Below are 19,108 nucleotides of genomic sequence, written 5' to 3'. Positions count from 1 at the left end.
AATTTAGCTTATTATTGTCAATCATCTGAAAATACCAAATGCTTACAAACACTCCAACTTACTGTCATTGGATTCCTTCGATATAACTATTTTCAGTCACGGGGAGGGTTCTGCATACTAGCGACTGGGTTCCCTCTAAACATCCTTGAGAATGTTTATTTGAAAAGATTACCTTGTTTTCCTTCAGGATTAAGTCATGGTCACTGCAGAGAGAGATGATTTGGAAAAATGACAAACAGTTTTTGATCGTTCCTCAAAGGCTGCCCTTGTTAAATGAATATGCCCACAGAAAAACAAAATGTATTCTAGCCCACACACGTTAGAGGCATTTTTCAAACACCTAGATTAGAGAAGATAGGTATTACAAATAACATATTTGTTGCATAGAGTGAAGAAATCACAAACTTGCTTGGATAAACACTATTAAATGCATACTTACCCAGTGGATTGCGACAGTTCCCCTCTGGCCCTCACTGACGAGCTTGACTCCAGCTGTAAATTTGCTTGCAAAACTTCCTTGTCAGAGAACTCGCCCTGTTAGGAGGACTCAACCCTGGCTTCGAATCTGCAAGGACAGAAAAATCGATGTGACAGAAAAGCGGTTGCTTGTGTCAGGCCTAAGGAGAGAAAAGGCTTTAAATTAATCATGATTTAGGGATGCTCGTGAGGCGGTACAGAGGCACATTCCTCTGGAGTCTCTGAGAAAAGGGGGGGAAAAAAGAGCCTGGAGCGCTCTGGTTATGCTACCCGCGGATCCTGCCCTTCTGTTATAAACAGAATTCAGTGTTTATGGTGGGAGTTGATCTTGTGTAAGCAGATAAAAATGCATCAAAATCTACCAGCTGTTGGTTTAAGCGGTTATGCACAGTATCTCTCCACGTATAGGGTAAAGGTAAATGAAAGTTTCATCTTCTTTCCTAGAACCTGTGAACTGAGTTCCATAAGCTGGGAGGCTTTTAGATTATATATTAAATTTTGATTCCCCACAAAAGCAAAAGCTGATTTGAGCTTCTTATCTGGAGAGAGGTTGAGAATCACCCTCTGGATGTGCCTTTGTTCATTCCTCACCTACCTTGTACAGAGCATCTAAATATGAAAAAGAGGGGCACCTGGGTGGCTCAGTAGGTTACGCGTCCTGCTTCGGCTCAGGTCACGATCTCACAGTTTGTGGGTAGGAGCAGCACGTTGGGCTCTGTGCTGACAGCTCAGAGCCTGGAGCCTGATTTGGATTCTGTGTCTCCCTGTCTCTCTGCTCCTCCCCCGCTCATGCTCTGTCTCTGTCTCTCTCTCTCGCTCTCTGAAAAATGAAGATTAAAAAATGTTTAAATAAAAAAGTAATTTGTGCGTGGCTTATAGTCAGTGTCTTACAAAGCTGTCACGAAAGACCTACTAAGGTTCTGCTCAACTGCCACCATCAGATGGCACCTGTGAGGCAGCAAACCTTCTAATGCCACCTCGGCTGTCAATCTCTGTTGGCTAAACAAGGCCGCTTCAATTAAGAGATGTCTGCCTCCATTACCAGTTTGGGTAGTTGAGTCTGCATCGGAGAGAAAGACATCCTGGTCAACTGACTTCAGACTGACTTTGTTCCTGCACCAGGCATCACACCCGGTTAGCCCAACAAGCATCAGCCATTCCAGGCTAAATTAGGAAAAATGCACCCCCCCTCTAATGAGCTGCTAACCACGGGGGTGGGCGAACATGAGATTCAGTGATGGAGAAGGACAACGTCCAGGGTTGAGACATGTTCAGAGATAGAAGGGAACTTGGTCTTTCATCCTTAGGCTAAACCTTCATCTGGCATCAGAGGCCAGGTCAGTGAACCAGATTCATTTGTTTCCACGGCCATCTCCAACAGGATCAGGATTTTCCAGGCCTTTAGAAAATCACTGGCCTATGCCATTTGGCCACAGTTGCTTGTCATGATGATACAGCGCTTCTTCCTCAGTTCTTTACTCTGTAAATAGAGAGACACCCCCTAAAGACCCAACAGCATAAGACCCTATTTAAAAAAAAAATAGTCCTTTGAGGGGTGTCTGGGTGGCTCAGTCAGTTAAGCGTCTGACTCCATCATGGTTCATGGGATCGAGCCCTGTGTCGTGCACTGCACAGACAACGTGGAGCCTGCTTGGAATTCTACCTTCCTCTCTCTCTGCCCCTACCCCACTCATTCTCATTCTCTCTCTCTCTCTCTCTCTCTCAAAATAAATAAGCTAAAAAAAATTTTAATGTTCTTTGAAAATAAATAAATAAATAAATAGATATTAAAATAAAAGTAAACAATGTTCCTTTAGCTTCGTTTTATAGTGTCATCTCTGTCATCATAAAACAGCCCTGGGGCACAAGAAGTTCCACCCAACACTATACAAGAGAAAGGTGTAGAAGCTGTTCCCGCCCCACCAAGGGCTCACGGTAGAAACCACAGAGCACTTCATCTATGCAGATGTAACCAGTACCTATAAATAACAGAATACAAATGCCGAATCCACGAAGTGAAAAATAGAAAATGCAAGAGTCTACAGAAAACAGAGTTGTAGGGATGAATAATGTAAGTAAATAGATTTATTATACGTTTTCTTTTTCATTCGTGACATTTTGAAGTGTAATCCAGGGTAAGGAAAAGAATATCTCTGTACAACTCTGCTGCCTCTTACCTTCAGGGGTCCTGAAACCGAAACGGAGACACGGCCAGGTAACTAACACGTGGCCACTTTCACAACAGACTCTTTTGAGCGGCACTGTGTATTAAGCCGTTCTCAAAAACAAAACCGTTCTATTTCTTTCCACAGAGGAGACTTACAGACATCAGTGCAGTCTTCTTTGAAAATCAAGAACAGTCTTCATCTGCACCAAGGGACCTTACTAGGAAAGGTTGTGGGCACTCCCTCGCTAGAGATCTTTACAGACAGGATAACCTTTCACCTGTTTTGTGTGACTTTCCCTGAACGCAGATAATAGGCAAAGAAATCCCTTCAAGACCCTCTTTAGTTCTCTCATTCAGGGGTTATTTTCCAGTCATTCCATCCATTTGCCTTTTCTGTATCTTGCAGTCAACTCTTGAGAAAAGATGATCAGAGAAGATGAAGCCAATAGGGTCGGAGTGCCTGATAGGATAGTGACATTCGAACAGTTAATAAATATTCAACCCTTTCTGTATTCTAAGAGCTACTTAGTACTCTACTTGAGTTAGTCGAAAGGAGGCAAAAAATGTTGCAATCTTCCTGTCTAGACCAAATCAGTAGCCAACTTTATAAAGAACCTTCCATGAGCCAAGTCCTATCCTGAGCATTTTACATGAATGATCATAATCTAACAGCAACTCTGTGAAATAGATATTTTATTATTCCCTTTTTACAGAGGACACAACAGAGTCTTGGAAAGATGGTCTTGCACAAACTAACAAGACAAGGAGATGGATTGGTACACAAATTGATTCTTTTATAGTTCTGGAGGTCAGAAATGTGAAATCAGTCTCAGTGAGCTAAAATCAAAGGGTCATCTGGGCTGGCTCCTTCTGGAGGCTCCAGGGGAGAATCTGTTTCTTTGTCTTTTCCAGGAAGGATGTTGTCCTCATTCCTTGGCTCATGGCCCTGCATCACATAATCTTTTCTCTTCTTATCCTGCATTACATTGCCTTCTCCTTTTCTTTATCAAATTGCTCTCTGCTTCCCACCTAAGAGGACAGTTGTGATTACATTTAGATTCTATTCTACCCAGAAAATCCAGGATAATCTCCCCATCTCAAGATCCTCAACTTAATTACATCTGAAAAATCACTTTTACCATATAAGGTGGCATGTGTAGATTCCAGGAATTAGGACCTGGATATCTCTGGGGGCCGTTATCTAGCCTGCCACGAATCAAACTATCTTCCACTTCCTTAAACACTTTGGTCCCTTCTTCCCAGATGAGTAATTCTTAACAAGCTGAGTGACTGATGTTCAGCAAGTGAATGGGTAGCTCCTAAAAACTAAAAAGGTTAAATTAAGTCATTTTTTTGGACGGTAGCACAATATAGTGGCAAAGACCTGGGCTTGCAATCAGGAAATGGAGTTCTTCTCATTAATTACACACGCAAACTTGGACCAAGCCAAGCTCCGCATCTCTTAGAATCAGGGATCGTAAAGGGGTCTCAACATGTGCCAGCTCTGATCAAATCTCTTCAGGCTTCATGGGAAAGGGTGAGCCCAGCTATCAGTGTCTGCCTTGCTTAATCACTGGAGTCCCTTTTAACTCTGACTTTACATGATCAGTGATGTATGAATTATCAATTGCTGCCTAAAGAATCATCTTAAACTTCAGTGGCTTACAACCACAAACGCTTATTATCTAAAACTTTTTACGGGTCTGGTATTTGGGAGCGGCTTAGCTAGTGGCTCTGACTCAGAAGTCCCTCGGGATTCCTGCTTGGGGCTGCAGCCGTCAGAAGGCTTGACAGAAGCTGAAGAGTCTGCCTCCAAGACGGCTCACTCACATGGCAGTCACCAGGAGGCCTCAGTTCCTTCCCACACGGGGCAATCCACAGGCTCCTGGAATGTCCTTATGACATAGTGACTGGCTTTCCCCAGAGCACATAAATGAAGAGAGAACGAAACAGGCGATGCCCCAGTGTATGTTAGGACCTAGCCTTAGAAGTGGCAAACCCTCCTTTCCTCTGTGTTCTGTTTGATACATAGACCTGCACTAACTCAGTGTTAGTGAGGATTATACCAGGGCACGGATACCAGGAAGTAGGGCTAAGGCCACGAAGGTTCAGTGACTTATGTGGACTAGTGCTTCCACAATTAGACTTTCGTGTGCATGTCTATCTAGAGGCCTCATCAGCCTGTGGAAACCCATATTACATAATTCTTCGTGATGGATGACTGGCTTTGTGGCTTTGAGAAGGGTATTAACATCACAAAACATATTTTTAAAAAGATAGCCCTGAAGGCACAGCGGGTGAACTAACGTGTGCCCCTACTGCCCACCGGATGCCCCAGACGGTCATCCAGTTGGCTAGCCTGGCCTTGTAAATTTCACATGTCCTCGGTCTCTTCTGTCCTCGTGTTTTCTCTCTAGCCACTGTGACATTCCCATTGTATCCTGAACCGGCCTGTCACTCCAGACCATGCCCTAAGTAACCTTCCCAGCTCCAATGTCAGACGCTCCACGAAGCTTTCCCCTAATCCTGAGACAGCACAAGTATCTCTTTCTAGCATTTTCATAGCACTTTATTCACCTCTCTGTTACAGTATTTATCCTACTTTCCTTTCAATAATTCGATTTTGTTTCTTTCCCTAAATATCGTGTGTATCCCTTGAAGGCAGGGACCAACACCTCACACTATGGTTAGGATCCCAGAGCGATCAACAAATGTTTTTTGTTTTTTTTTAATTTAATGAATAGACTTATTTCAATAAATCATATTTCTAATACACTTAGTGAACACTAACCAAGGGAGAGGCCTTGTGCTAGGTCCCAAGTCATATAATAATTACCAGTACGGGCAGGGCCCTACCCTCAGGATACAGAGAGAAGACCCACAGACGTTGGTCTTGACAATGATTATGTCCTTGTTCTCTCTTTTCCCCACTGCATTTTCAATTTTCCTACCTCCTTCCCACCTTTTCCAATTATCCTTTCTCTTCCGACTCTTTCCTAAACACAGCACTGCATACATAGGCATTGCCTGGTCTCTCTGACAGATATCATGGCCAAATAGTTGGCCATTCCAGGGCCAGGGGCAGGGCCAGGGCCAGGTTATGATGTTTATGTTGCTGGCAAACCCCTGTGTATATGAAAATCCATTCATTTCTCAACTCCCACTTAGAAAAGAAAAATAAGGGATGAAACAAGCATTCTCATGTCTGTATGACTCAAATTTTTTATCATTTTCTGTCTTTACTATCTCAAGTGAATTGAAAGCTCAGTTTTTCTCTCTTAACATGTTGGTTAGAGTAGCATCCATTGTTTTAGTGGAAATGGCATGACCACCTAGATCATAAACTCCATGACTGCAAAAAAAAATGTTGTTTCCTCTTTTCCTTTTAAATTCATAGCTTCTAGAATATTGTCTGACACATAGTGTGTGTTCACTGAACATTTATTAAGTGCATTCCTCGAAGCCATGATTTCTTATCATGCTAAGTTTATAAATGACCTGTTCTCTTTTCCATTACAAATGGCTAGATGGCCTCAGTCAAGGCACTTACTCTGAGTTTTCTTTCCTATAAAACAGGGACATCAACAGTTACCTCTCTTACACGAGGGTGTTGTCAGTATTAGAGAAAACTCTTGTAAAGCAGATAGTTCTTTATAGAATAAAACTGAACAAATGGTTTGATGCTGAATCCAGAATCCTTCTGATAATCTTATTTCTCTGAACATGTAGGTTTGTTGAATGCTTACAATCTACTGAATAGACTTGCTTTCCTAAAAGTCAGGCTCTTCATGACTTTTTGAAACACAGCATATATTCAGTTGATATTTATTAAGTACTTATAATAAAACTGCAGTTATGCTAGGCACTAGAAATACAAAGAAAAACTAACCCGTTACCTAAAAACTAGCCCTTTATCTAAACAACTTTATTCTTGGATAAGGAAGACAATATAACAAAAATTACAGAATACTGTGAGATATGCTAAGACTGAAATAGGTGAGGGGTGCCTGAGTGGCTCAGTCGGTTAAGCGGCCGACTTCGGCTCAGGTCATGATCTCGCGGTCCGTGAGTTCAAGCCCCGCGTCGGGCTCTGTGCTGACAGCTCAGACCCTGGAGCCTGTTTCAGATTCTGTGTCTCCCTCTCTCTGACCCTCCCCCATTCATGCTCTGTCTCTCTCTGTCTCAAAAATAAATAAACGTTAAAAAAAAAAAAAAAAAGAAATAGGTGAAGACTGAGATAGACATTTAGGAAGAGCACCCAACCCAGCCTGGGAGGGAGGAATAGCAGAGGTTTTCCAGAGTATCTTAGTTATAAAAGAGTTAGAAAGAGAAGAATTTAGCCAGAGAGGGAAAGGGATGTGCGACGTTGGTCCGAGTAGAAAGACGAACCAGAGCAAAAGCATAGGGAGCAGAAATGACATGGGCAATTAAGAGGGTGCAGGAGATAACATTTCTGATTAAAACATGGAATGAGAGACAAAATCCGGTCAAGGGCTAAAGTCGTGCAGTGATGCATGGAAGTCAGATCTGACTTTGTATGTCTTTCTGCGATTTTGTATGTGGTGCTATGGATTCTTGACTATGCCCTTGTGGTTTATGGAGAGTCCATGAATAATTTTAAGCTGCTAACCTGGTAAATTGGACTCCGTTAAAATTTAGAATATTTTTACCTCATCAAAGTTAAAAACATTTGCACCTCATTTTTTTAAATAAAAAGGCAAGTCACAGACCAGAAGAAAATATTTGCAAATCATGTGTTTGATAAAGGACTTGTACCCAAATACGTAACACACACTTATGACTCAGTGATAAGACAAACAACCCAATTTTAAAAAGGGGCAAAATGGGGCACCTGGGTGGCTCAGTCAGTTAAGTGTCCAATTTCCACTCAGGTTATGATCTCACAGTTCATTGGTTCAAGCCCCGCATCGGGCTCTGTGCTGACAGCTCAGAGCCTGCAGCCTGTTTCAGATTCTGTGTCTCCCTCTCTCGGCCCCTCCCCTGCTCATGCTCTGTCTCTCTCTGTCTCTCAACAAAAAAATAAATGTAAAAAAAAAAATGGGCAAAATATTTTTAGTCATGTCACCAAAGAAGATATGCACATACTTGATTAAGCACATGAGAAGATGCTAAACATCATTTGTCATTAGGAAAATGCACATTGAAACCATAATGATATGCCACTTTAATCTACTAATATCACTATAATCAAAAAGACAGACAATGCAATACCAAGTATTGATGATGGTGTGGAGGAATGGGAACTCTCATATATTGTTGGTGGAAATGTAAAATGGCATGGATGCTTTGGAAAACATTTCACACTGTCTTAAAAATTTAAACAGAGACTTCCTATATAATAAAGCAATTCAATTCTCAGGAATCTATGTAAGACAAATGAAAGCATATGTCCACACAAAGACACGTCAATGCATCTTCGTAGCAGCATTAGACATAATGGCCCCAAACTGGAAACAATTTAAATGTCCATCAACTGGTAAATGGATCTTTTTTTAAATGTGACATATCCATAAAACGGAATATTATTCAGCAATCAAAGGAGGTACAACCGATGCATGCTGCAACCTAGACCGATCCCCAAAACAAAGTAAGACACAAGAGGCATAATTACCATTTAATTCACTTCTATGAAATGTCCGGAAAAAAAAAAAAATTTGTAGAGAGATAATGCAAATCGATGGTTGCTGGGAGCTGGAAGTAGAAGCAGGGAGGCTTATATAAAGTGCACAACAGAAATTTCAGGGGTGATGGAAATGTTCTAAAACTGAAATACAGTAAAGGTTACATTGCTATATACATTCACAAAAATCTTTGAATTATCTACTTACAATGCGTGAATGCTATGGTACATAAATTATACTCCCATAAAGCTGTGTTTTTAAATAATTACACTACATCAGAAGGTATATGGTCATAAACTACTTAGTAAGCAAGAGGTCTGCTTATTATAAAGATATCCTCAGGATTTAAAACCTCTGACCTATTTTCGAATTACTTTTCATCTGGACCCAATCAAAGTAATAGAAAGTTGATTTAGTTAGATTCCCCTAAACATGAACACATCTTAAGTGTGCAGGCAAAAAAAAAAAAAAAAACAAAAACAAGTCAGCTCTCACATGACCCAAATTTGTTGGCCCATCTCTAAAAATGAGTCATAAAGGCAGTTTCTTCCTTGCTTATGAAAATGTTTGAGGAAAAACTATGTGCTTGCTGTAGCATAATTGACCACAGTAATTATAGTTCATGCAAATTTACGTTGTATTTATAAGACTGCTGGATTTGGTAGTGGGAGATTAGGGTGGGGGGGGGCAGTCACTGCTTGAAATCTAAGTCTTTAATCCACAAAAAGCCATACTTTTTTTTTTTTTTGGTCCAAACTGGCAATTATGGGTTGTAGAAGTATTTGTGCTTGTTCAGATGTTCCGTAGCCAAGAATTTGAAGATGTCCATTTTCTAAGTAAATCCAGTACTGAAGAAAAGTATTAAATTGTCAGAGCTGAGAGCTGTATCTATTTTTATGATTCACCACTTCACTGGTAAGGAGGTAAAGTCAAGCTCATCTTTTAAGAGAAACCAATTGTGCCCGGCAGTTATTTAGGAAAAACCGTATGATTCCGATTCTTGGAGAAAAGAAGACATTGATTCCACTTATAATTTGGACTCCATCATTTAATTATTAATGATGGTTTCAGAGCTGCTGTTGGCTTACTTAGGGTCACCAATTTGATTTCAAACCAATAATAATAGCACAAAGATCCCTTGGGTTTCTCCAGAGCAACAGAGTGATCACATCTCTTAGGCAATTGCTACTTCAACTATCAATTGTGCCATTTGTTCAAAATCAACATGTCACCGGGGCACTTGCGTGGCTCAGTTGGGTGAGCGACCGACTCCAGCTCAGGTCATGATCTCATGGTTTGTGGGTTCGAGACCCACGTCGGGCTTGTTGTTGTCAGTGCAGAGCCCATTTTGCTTCGTATCTTCTCTCCTCCCCTCTCTCTCGGCCCCTTCTCTTGTGTGCTCTCTCTCAAAAATAAAGAAATCTTAAAAAATCAATCAATCAATCAATACATCACCAAAGCCATTATTTCAACCCAGATTGGGATCACAAGGTCATAAAGGCATTTACTCCTCTGGGCCTCATCTATACATTACAATATCAAAGTTCTAAAGACCAGCTTTCAAGTTTGATATCCTACAACCATTCTGAGACAAGATCATTTCAACTAAGCTCATTTGGTAGACTATGACAGTGAAAGCAGATTGCCCTTACATACGATAACTTCCTATATGCCAAACATTTAATTTTGTTTCTGTTTCTCTAAGTAGGCAAAGAAAACAAAGAAAAGAAGGGTGTTGGGGCAACTGGGTGGCTCAGTCAGTTAAGTGTCCTACTTCAGGATCAGGTCATGATCTCATGGTTCATGTGTTCAAGCCTGCAGCAGGCTCTATGCTGACAGCTCGGAGCCTGGAGCCTGCTTTGGATTCTGTGTCTCCCTCTCTCTCTGCCCCTCCCCTGCTCATGCTCTGTCTCTCACAAAAATAAATAAACATTGAAAAAAACTTAAAAAGAAATGGGGGGGGTGTTTAACTGTACATCTATATCATTTAGTAGCTTATGCCTAGTAATGTTGGAAAAGGAGAGTTTTGCTTTCTTTTTTTAAATGTTTATTTATTTTTGAGAGAGAGAGAGTGTGTGTGCAAGAGGGGGAGGGACAAAGAGAAAGGAAGACACAGAATCCGAAGCAGGCTCCAGGCTCTGAGCTATCAGCAAAGAGCCCAACGTGGGGCTCGAACTCACAAGCCATGAGATCATGACCTGAGCCGAAGTCAAATGCTTAACTGACTCAGCCACCCAGGCACCCGAGTTTTTCTTTCTTAATCAGTGGTGAAAAGAGCCAGGAGAGTATCAAAGCCCCTCATTTCTGGACCTTTTCCTCCCATCAGAGCAACTAAAGGAGCTTGGCTCACATTTTAAAGGGCAAAATTCCAAACCCTTAAAAAGTTTCCCGGAGCCTACATTCAGCTACTCAATCATCCCATCTGCAATCAGGTGACATTAGCCCTGATTGGCACTGAAACATTCGGACCTACATATGACCTGGAACCAGTCACTGCTCAGGCAGGAAGTAGATCAGAGGCACTTGGCTGAACCAAGTTTTTCTTTGCAGGGCTTAACCCATAGCTCCATTACCCACTCTTCTGTCAAGTTCAATATTGTATCTACGCTGACCTCTGGGTGCAATTCTCTCACTAATCTGAAGCTCATCTGCTGGAAACACTTTGAATTCTTGTCACAACATGCATTTTTAATGTTTTCCTGATGTATGGCGACCTCTGACCCCTCACCCTTTCTAGCCTCTCAGAACTTTACGTCTCTGTACTGTTTTCAGACTCCGCACGCCTGCCGTTCGCCCAGGGACCCCATACTCTGTGCTGGCACTAGACCCAGCCTCACCATGCCACAGAGGGACAGGAATGACTGGCCTTGCAACAAGGTGTTGAGCTGCCATGTCACACCACGGCGTTCCAGCCAGCCAGTTGCAATTTGGCAACATGAGGCTTTTAATCCAAATTCATGAGTCCCCTGTTGTCAACATAACAAACGCTTCTTAAAAACCTACTCTCTGCCAGGTATTCCTGTGAAAATTACTACCTACACGTCACTGCCCAAATCCACACCACTCCCCACTCCCACCCCAAGATTTTTCTGGTTTCAGCTGGACCTGAGAAAGAGTTAGGAGTGAGGGAAACAGCTGACCCCGAATGCTTTATTCTCTGAAGCATGAACTCAAAGTTTTTGCTTACTTATGAATCATAGTCATGATGACAATATCCTTTGAAGTTATTTTCCTTGAAATGCTGGTAAGAGGCATTTTTCCATCCATCTCACAGGGGTTTTGTGTAAATGAATGCTGTTTCTGAGTACTTCAAAGGAAGAATAAATGCACAAAGTATTCCTGAGTCTCCTTCCATGATGTTTGCTTCCAAGGCATCGAGATAAGCACCGTCTAATAGAAATGGAATGTGAGCTCCATATGTAATTTTTAATTTTCTAGTGGCACCATTTAAGAAAGTAATAAGAAACAGGGGAAGTAAATGTTGATAAGATATATTTATCTAGTCCTTTGTATTCAAAATAGTATCATTTCTCCTGTCTTTAAAATCTCATGTGTATTTTAGACTTGCAGTACATCTCAGTTCAGAGGAATAGTCATTGAAAGTGCTCAGTAGTCACCTGTGGCTAATGGCTACCACGTTAAAGAGCACAGGTCTAGATGCTCAGTTAGTGAAGCCATCCAGAACAAAGCTAGAGACTTAGGAAAATTCTTTTAAACTGTTAAGTTTTTGTAATTGACTGAAATGTGCCCAACGGCCGTAACAGTAGATCTTCCTTAAAGGTAAGCTATAAATCAGAAGTGATGTTTTCGATTTGTCAAAGCTTACAAAATTACGAAATTGATGAACTTGGTCCAAGGACTTGCTTACCTCTTGTGTAAATGTAAAAGGCTTTCTCTTACAGGTCTGGCTGGGAGAATTTAAGATGTCATAGTTAATTGGGTAAGGATTTTGATGCTAGACTATTCCACCTTTTGAACTGAGCTCTCTCAAAGGCACCCAAATGCGTTCTGATGAGAATCTCTGTATCAGCATCAGAAGACAAGTTAACAAGGCTATTCAAGTTAGACTCCATCCTTTGCCTATCTAGTGGTATGCCTAGAGGCACTGTGCCCTTGGAAAGGTCGGAGACACAGACATGTAGCCTGGAGGACTGGTCTACAATCTCCCGATAATTAAATTTGAAGACATAAAGTTCCTGACCCTGAAAAGAGAAGCCTTCTTCCAGTGAGAAAGAGTTATCTAGTCTCTTCCTGTGTGAGAATGTTTTGCCTCAATGTAAACAAACTAAAGAGTTGAAAAATGAGGTGCAAAAATGCCCTCTTCAGGGTAAACAACAAACCGGTTAGGATATGATTTTCTTGGAATGTGTTGCGAATTCCAGAGGCAGGCTCACACTTGTCAAAGAACAGGCAATCCTTCTGATGGACATAATAACCTCAAGACTTAGTTGGATACATTCATGCATTAAGCTTCGCAAATCCAAATCTGTGCTTACATTTTTCATATTTCTTACGTAACCAGATATTTTCTGCATCTTAATGAAAGAAAAAACAAGGCACAGCAAGTATTTGCTTCGAGAACAACTTGGTTCTGAAGACCATGAGAACCAACCTTATTTCATTGCTTCACTGAATATTACAATCACTTTCTAGCACCTCTGATGCTAGTTTTGTTTTTCCTTTTATGATAACAGAAATCCAACATACTGACTAAAGAAATAAAAATTTCTGAGACTATTTGAGCAACTTCGCACAATCACTGTAGGGTATGGCTGATTCAGCTACTAAATATCCAGTCACAAAGAAATGTATCCCGTGTTCCTTATATTTCTATCTGGAAAGGACTTTGTTAATGTTATCCTGCAAGCTTCTTGCAGGGCTGGGACTAGGGTGATGCTAGTGACTCACTCACCTCAGGTACAAAATCTAGGAAGGTGCCAAAAACACTCAATTAAAAAAAAAAGTTTTAATGTGACATTTAAAAAAAAAAATTGAAATGAATGTAAAAAAAATAACCCTATAATGAACAAAATATCAAAATCTTACTTACATCAAGACAGACTCTGACCCTGCGCTGGCTTCCCCCCAATTCTGGCCCTGTTCAGGCCCCTGCTTGGGAGGAAGAGGGAGTGTTCTGTCGGTGAGCTTAAGAGAAAAAACAGAGCATGCCCTTGCTTCAAAATCTGCCAGCCTGCCCTGCTTGTCTGTGAGGTCGGTGTGAACCAGGTGGGCCCCCATGAACGAGGGCCTGCAGTTGGCCAGAGTGGCCAGGAACACCAAAGTACTGGCAGGATTCATGTTCTTGCTGCTTTATCACTGAGGCCTCAGATCCTTTAAGCTGCCCACTGTGCCAAACCACGCGGTCGTCTCTCAACTGTTCACGTGGTAGCAGCTTACTCCTTCAAGGTCAGTGGAAGAGTCTCTCTCCAGGCTGCGAAGACAAAGAATGTGTCTGCACATGAGGGAACAGAATCAGGAGAGCAACAACCCATCACCTTTGCCATTTTCTATTGGTTAGACGCCGGTCACATTCAAGAGGAGGAGATCATACGAGGGCGTAGATCACCAAGGGTCACCCTAAGGCATCTCTGTATAGTAACCAACCATGTTACAGAGAAATCAAAAAGAGCTTCAGTGAAGCTTGAAAGCACCCTCAGGTCATATGACAAGTAAGGAGGCAGTTCTAGGATGAAGCTCAGTTCTGTCTGAGGACTCCACAGATATCCCACTAGGCCAGCGTTTTCTAAAATGTCTTCTGTAGAACTCCACTTCTGCAAGATGACATCTGAGGTACTTGCAGAGGGGAACTTTGGTATTTATTTATTTATTTTTTAAATTTATTTATTTATTTTTTTTTATAAGGGACTTTGGTATTTAAATAGATTTAGAGAACACTGGGATAACTGAAGTTAAGCAGGGTTTTTATCATTTTTTTTTAATTTTTATTTAAAAAAATTTTTTTTAATGTTTATTTATTTCTGAGACAGAGAGAGACAGAGCATGAGTGGGAGAGGGGCAGAGGGAGAGGGAGACACAGAATCTGAAGCAGGCTCCAGGCTCTGAGATGTCAGCACAGAGCCCGACGCGGGGCTCCGAACTCACGGACCGCGAGATCGCGACCTGAGCCGAAGCTGGATGCTCAACCAACTGAGCCACCCAGGCGCCCCAAAAAGCAGGGTTTCGTCTAGCACTTTCATTGTAAATCCCCCACTTCCAAACCTCTGATTTCCCATCAATGTCTGAAGAGGATAAAGAAGGGTGAGCTTAACCTTGAAAGAGAACAGACTATCCCACACATCTTCAGGCAGAGGTACTATTATTGAAACAACTACTAAACGGTTCAGATCCAAATCTCTTGATTCCAGATCCAAATCTCTTGATTCCACACGCTAGACATCACGTAGCATCGAGTGTTAAAGAAAAGGAGTGGCTGATTTGCTAATCAGTCATTCTCTAGAATATTCGTATCTGAAAATGTATCTGGTAATAAATGGGAGAGATCAGAACCTGCAGCTTTGATGGTATTCTTCCTGAAGTTACCAAAATCGCTTTATTTTATTTATTTTATTTATTTATTTTTTCATTTTGCTACAGTCTCTTCCTTTCTTCCTGACTTCCTTCGCCTGGCTATCCATTCCCTGAGATTTGCTTTCTTGAAGGGACGAGGATGTTGCTAGCTGACAGCCAGGAAGTAGATGTCACCCTCCATCGAAGGTCAGCATGGAACTATAGCCAGCACCACGGGAAGGGGCCCTTTAGCAAGGAAACGAGACCGTGCATTTCTCCAAGGCCATGGGACAACCAAAAATCTTTCAAAGCTGAACAAGAGGAAATATTCCAGGAATGGCTTTGTGGTTGATTGTACCATTCCCACAAAGTCTGAAGGGAATTTCAAGGAACATGCCCAAATTCTGTCTGTCCATGTAAAAACTGTTAATCTAATCCTTTGTTTCTTCATTTCTGCATTAAGACCAGTGTCAAAAGGAGAACATAATTGGGCAGTGAGAACTGCAAAAGGAATGAACTGAGTTTTAACCAATAACTGAATAAAACTTAATAGTACACATGCATAAAATGATTTTTAGGTTTTTTTTTTTTTAAACAAATGAGGAAATTTTCGGAAAACTTCCAGAAATAATCTTTCGCAGAAGTGATGGGGGTCGATAACAGTTTACAATATTAATCTGACCCTTTTATTATTATTATTATTATTATTTGTGTCAAAATCTCCTTGTTCTAGATCGTACTCTCTTTAGTTACTGCTTTTGATCTGCACTGGATTGTTTGCCTTTTTTTCAGTTAATGGAAGGAATTCTATGCATGAAATGGTACAAACTAAGGTCAGATATCTGGGGCCAGAATGTCAGCAGGAACCCATGTACTGGACTGTGAGGGGTAAATCACCATTGGTCACAAAAAAGAGAGAGAGAGAGCGCGTAATTGAGAATTGGTTTTCTGTTTTCCTGAAGGAAGAGAATGGTGTTTTTCACATGTATATTTCCACTTAAGAAAAAAGCAATACAAATGGCAGTTTACAACTTCCCCAAACGTTGGATTGTCTTTCTTTACCTCCATTTTAAAAGCAAAAACACTTTTTCTTTACCTGGTTAACCCCTGAGTTTCTGTCTTCCTTCTCACTAAAAAGAGGATTTTTTTTTACAACCTGTGTTTATATAATTTGAAGACTAGTTAGTATTCCGAACTTCAGTCTTGTGGCTGTCCTTTACCACCTACTAATGAGAATTATTCTTGAATAATTGCAGCCAGAAAACAAGATTCTACTTAAGACCAGGGAAGGTTAATTCCAGTTAGCGTAAAGGTCAGGAATTGAATTTATGGTGTTACTGTATTCAGCTACGAAATAATCAGGAAAAGCCACAGCTTTTTCTATGGGAACTCAGATCCATGTGTGTTAACTCTAGCCATACTCCTTGAAGAGGCTGGACAATCAAACAACAGTGAGTCCTGGAAAGGACTAGGACAGCATTAATAGGAGTTAGAAACAATATATCATGTACTCCTTTAGACTGGGGGTCAGCAAACTTTTGTAAAAAGCCAGATAATAAATATTCTGGGCTTTGTAGACCACATCCAGTGTCTGTAGCATATTGTCCTTTGTTTTTCTTACAACACTTTAAAATTTAAAAGCCATTTTTAACTCTTATACTATACTCAAACAAGCCACATTTGGCCTAAAGGCTATAGTTTGCTAATTCCTGCTTTAGTCCATTTATATTCATTAAAATAAATTCTTTTTTTTATATAGATTTAAAACTCAAGGCTCCTAGTTGTTTAAAAATAGCTCAATAAAGTAATGGGTCAAATGTGATAAAAATTTCACGTTGTACAAATATCATCCAAGGTGTCAAGTCAAAGGGTTTGACTTACTTGCCAGTTTTTATTTTCTTTTTCTACCTCAAAAAAAAAAAAATTAAACTTAAGAAAACTATTGTGGAGTCTAATTAAAATTGTGTAGCTTTTCAAATAGGAAATTTTCTTCTTTAATATATCTGTCTAAAATTCATGAATTGTATGTTCAAAGGCAAAAGCTGCCTAATATAGCCTTAGCTGGCAAATTATGTTTCCCATAAATACCAAGATAATGTTAATTCTTGGGTTAGTTATGAAAAAGGAGGAGGAGGAGGGGGAAGAGAATGAGAAAACTATATATGTAATGTTATAACCACTAAGTTAGAAACATAACACCAGTAATTAATAACAATTCAGTTGACCAGGTTAGCTTTAAAAACACAATTGATAAAAAGCAAAAACTTACTTTTCCTATGGAAAAGTAGCCAAAGACTAGTTACTTAAGGTGACTCTCCCAAGAGGCTGATCAAGCTAAGATTAGTCTTATATTGTGGAGTGGGGGTGCAGCTGATCTTGGGAATACAGAGCCAACTGTCTTTCTCTGTAATTTCTTTGCAGTACCTTAACGTCAGGGAGGAATACTTCTACATTTTACATTTTATATTATGCCCACCTCAAACACCTGATTAAAGTCTTTAGGTGAATTTTGAATTCTACCATATAATATAGCCACATCATTTTTATATCAGAGAATAGGAGATTGGTTAAATTTCTCCAGGCGCTACTCAAGTTCCCAAATGCCTACCCACGTCTACCTTAGAGGTTCATCTGCACCTTCTGTGCAGCACCCACACCTGTGGAGTAACTCTGTTCCCATGTGGGCTTCCCAGGAGCCAACAGAAAGGAACTGAAGAACTGCCTTTTCCAAAGCCCACCTTTCTGCCGCAGTGACTGGGTCTCCTGTTAGGGACTCCCAGCTCTGAGCTAAGGCTTTTGGATAGGACATGAGAGAGGACAAAAGGCAGACACCAGGCTTTCTGGAATGTGCCTAAGTTAAGATTTGCATATATCAGAGAATATTTTAAATGTGCCAGAAAACTGCTACTTAAAAGACAGAAACTAGAAGTCTCTTGGTAAAAATTACTTTTTAAAAAATGTTTATGTATTTGACTTGTTGATTTTATGGATTTTGAGAAAGAGAGACGGGGGAAGGGCAGAGAGAGGGAAAGAGAGAATCCCAAGTAGGCTCCACACGGTCAGCACAGAGCCCGACCTGGGGCTCGAACTCACAAACCATGAGATCGTGAACCGAGCCCAGATCAAGAGCCCAAGGCTTAACCGACTGAGCCAACCAGGCGCCCTGCCAAAAGTTCATTTTTTTAACACAGATTTTTATATTGCTTACAGTACAAAATTACTTACTTAAGATTATACTATAACAATGACAGGAATACTGTATTACCCCCCACTTTACAGAAAACGGAGCTGCAGAGAGGGCAAGTGAGTAACTTCCGGGTAGTCCCGGGGCCGGGATGTAGTAGAGACCGACTTGAACCCAGGCTGTTTGACTCCACAGCCTGTTTTAACTCTGTGCTCTTTGTGACGCTATTCTGACACAGAACGACATTAAAAGCAAAACAGTTCTTAGCATTTTAGCAACTTCTTACTGTTCTGCTTTATGCTGAAATTAGCCCTACTTCTATTTAATAACCCCATCACTGATTACTATCGTAATGCCAGCTGAAATATTATACTATAAAGAGGAAAGAAAATGAGTACTCCTAGCTCTTCGCTTCCTATGGATCATTTATGCTGGTAGAATCTAAAGCATCACTCCATTAGCTTGTACTTAATAGCAAATCGTTTGGGGCCTGCACAGCCCCTAGCGATTTCACCAGCCACCCTCTGTGCTTCCATTTGTTAATGTTCACCTGCTCCCTCTCATTAATATGCAAACATGCAGTGACTTCAGCTTATTCCCAAAGCCTTGTCTTGACATGAAGTCATCTTTTCTCTCCGTGTGCTTCTTGGAGAGGCCATTATCTGAACTCAGAAATGTCCTGTAGCAAAATAGCTTTTTCTGAGGAATAGAAACATCTCATAACCCTGACAACAGAAACAAAAGGCATCATTGCCTGATAAAATGGCAGTCTAACCATGAATCCCCATAATCAGCTATTTAAATCCCCATCTCACCGTGAGGTTTTGCTCTAGCATAAGCTATCATGCCCACAAATACTGACGAGCACATGATCGTCATGGACTCTGGCTACAGAAAATGTCTGGCTGATGTGTTTCATGCTACTCTAATTGTGTTCCTTATATTTAACTCGGGTCACCTTTGTTAGAGGTGCCCCCAATCAGACCAGCAGTCATTTTTTTCTTGCTGCATAAGCATGACAAAGTTCAAGTGCTGCCCCATTGTGACCTTACAGCTCTCCTAACAAAAACTTCTCTCTGCAACTACCGGGATGTGGCAAAAAGGCAATCTGAGCTTCCTGCTTCTGCGTGC

General features: G+C 40.9%; 1 long non-coding RNA gene across 3 annotated transcripts in view; it reads right to left on the bottom strand.

The window, feature by feature from the left end:
• The window catches only part of LOC109263567 (uncharacterized), a 34,530-nt gene that overhangs the window by 3,102 nt on the left and 12,320 nt on the right, over positions 1-19,108 (bottom strand). For 2 of the 3 annotated variants that reach the window (XR_008422916.1, XR_008422915.1), the window contains 3 exons: positions 13,337-13,717; positions 440-565; positions 173-340 (listed from right to left, as the gene is read on the bottom strand). This is a non-coding gene — a long non-coding RNA (uncharacterized LOC109263567). The remainder of the gene's footprint in view (positions 1-172; positions 341-439; positions 566-13,336; positions 13,718-19,108) is intronic. The other variant, XR_002078284.2, reaches the window with a different exon arrangement.

Source organism: Panthera pardus, unplaced genomic scaffold (assembly GCF_024362965.1).
Source record: "Panthera pardus isolate Hobbes unplaced genomic scaffold, ASM2436296v1 HiC_scaffold_17, whole genome shotgun sequence".
Lineage (NCBI taxonomy): Eukaryota > Metazoa > Chordata > Mammalia > Carnivora > Felidae > Panthera > Panthera pardus.
The sequence above is the reverse complement of the archived record's forward strand: the minus strand, read 5'-3'. Positions and strand labels throughout refer to the sequence as shown.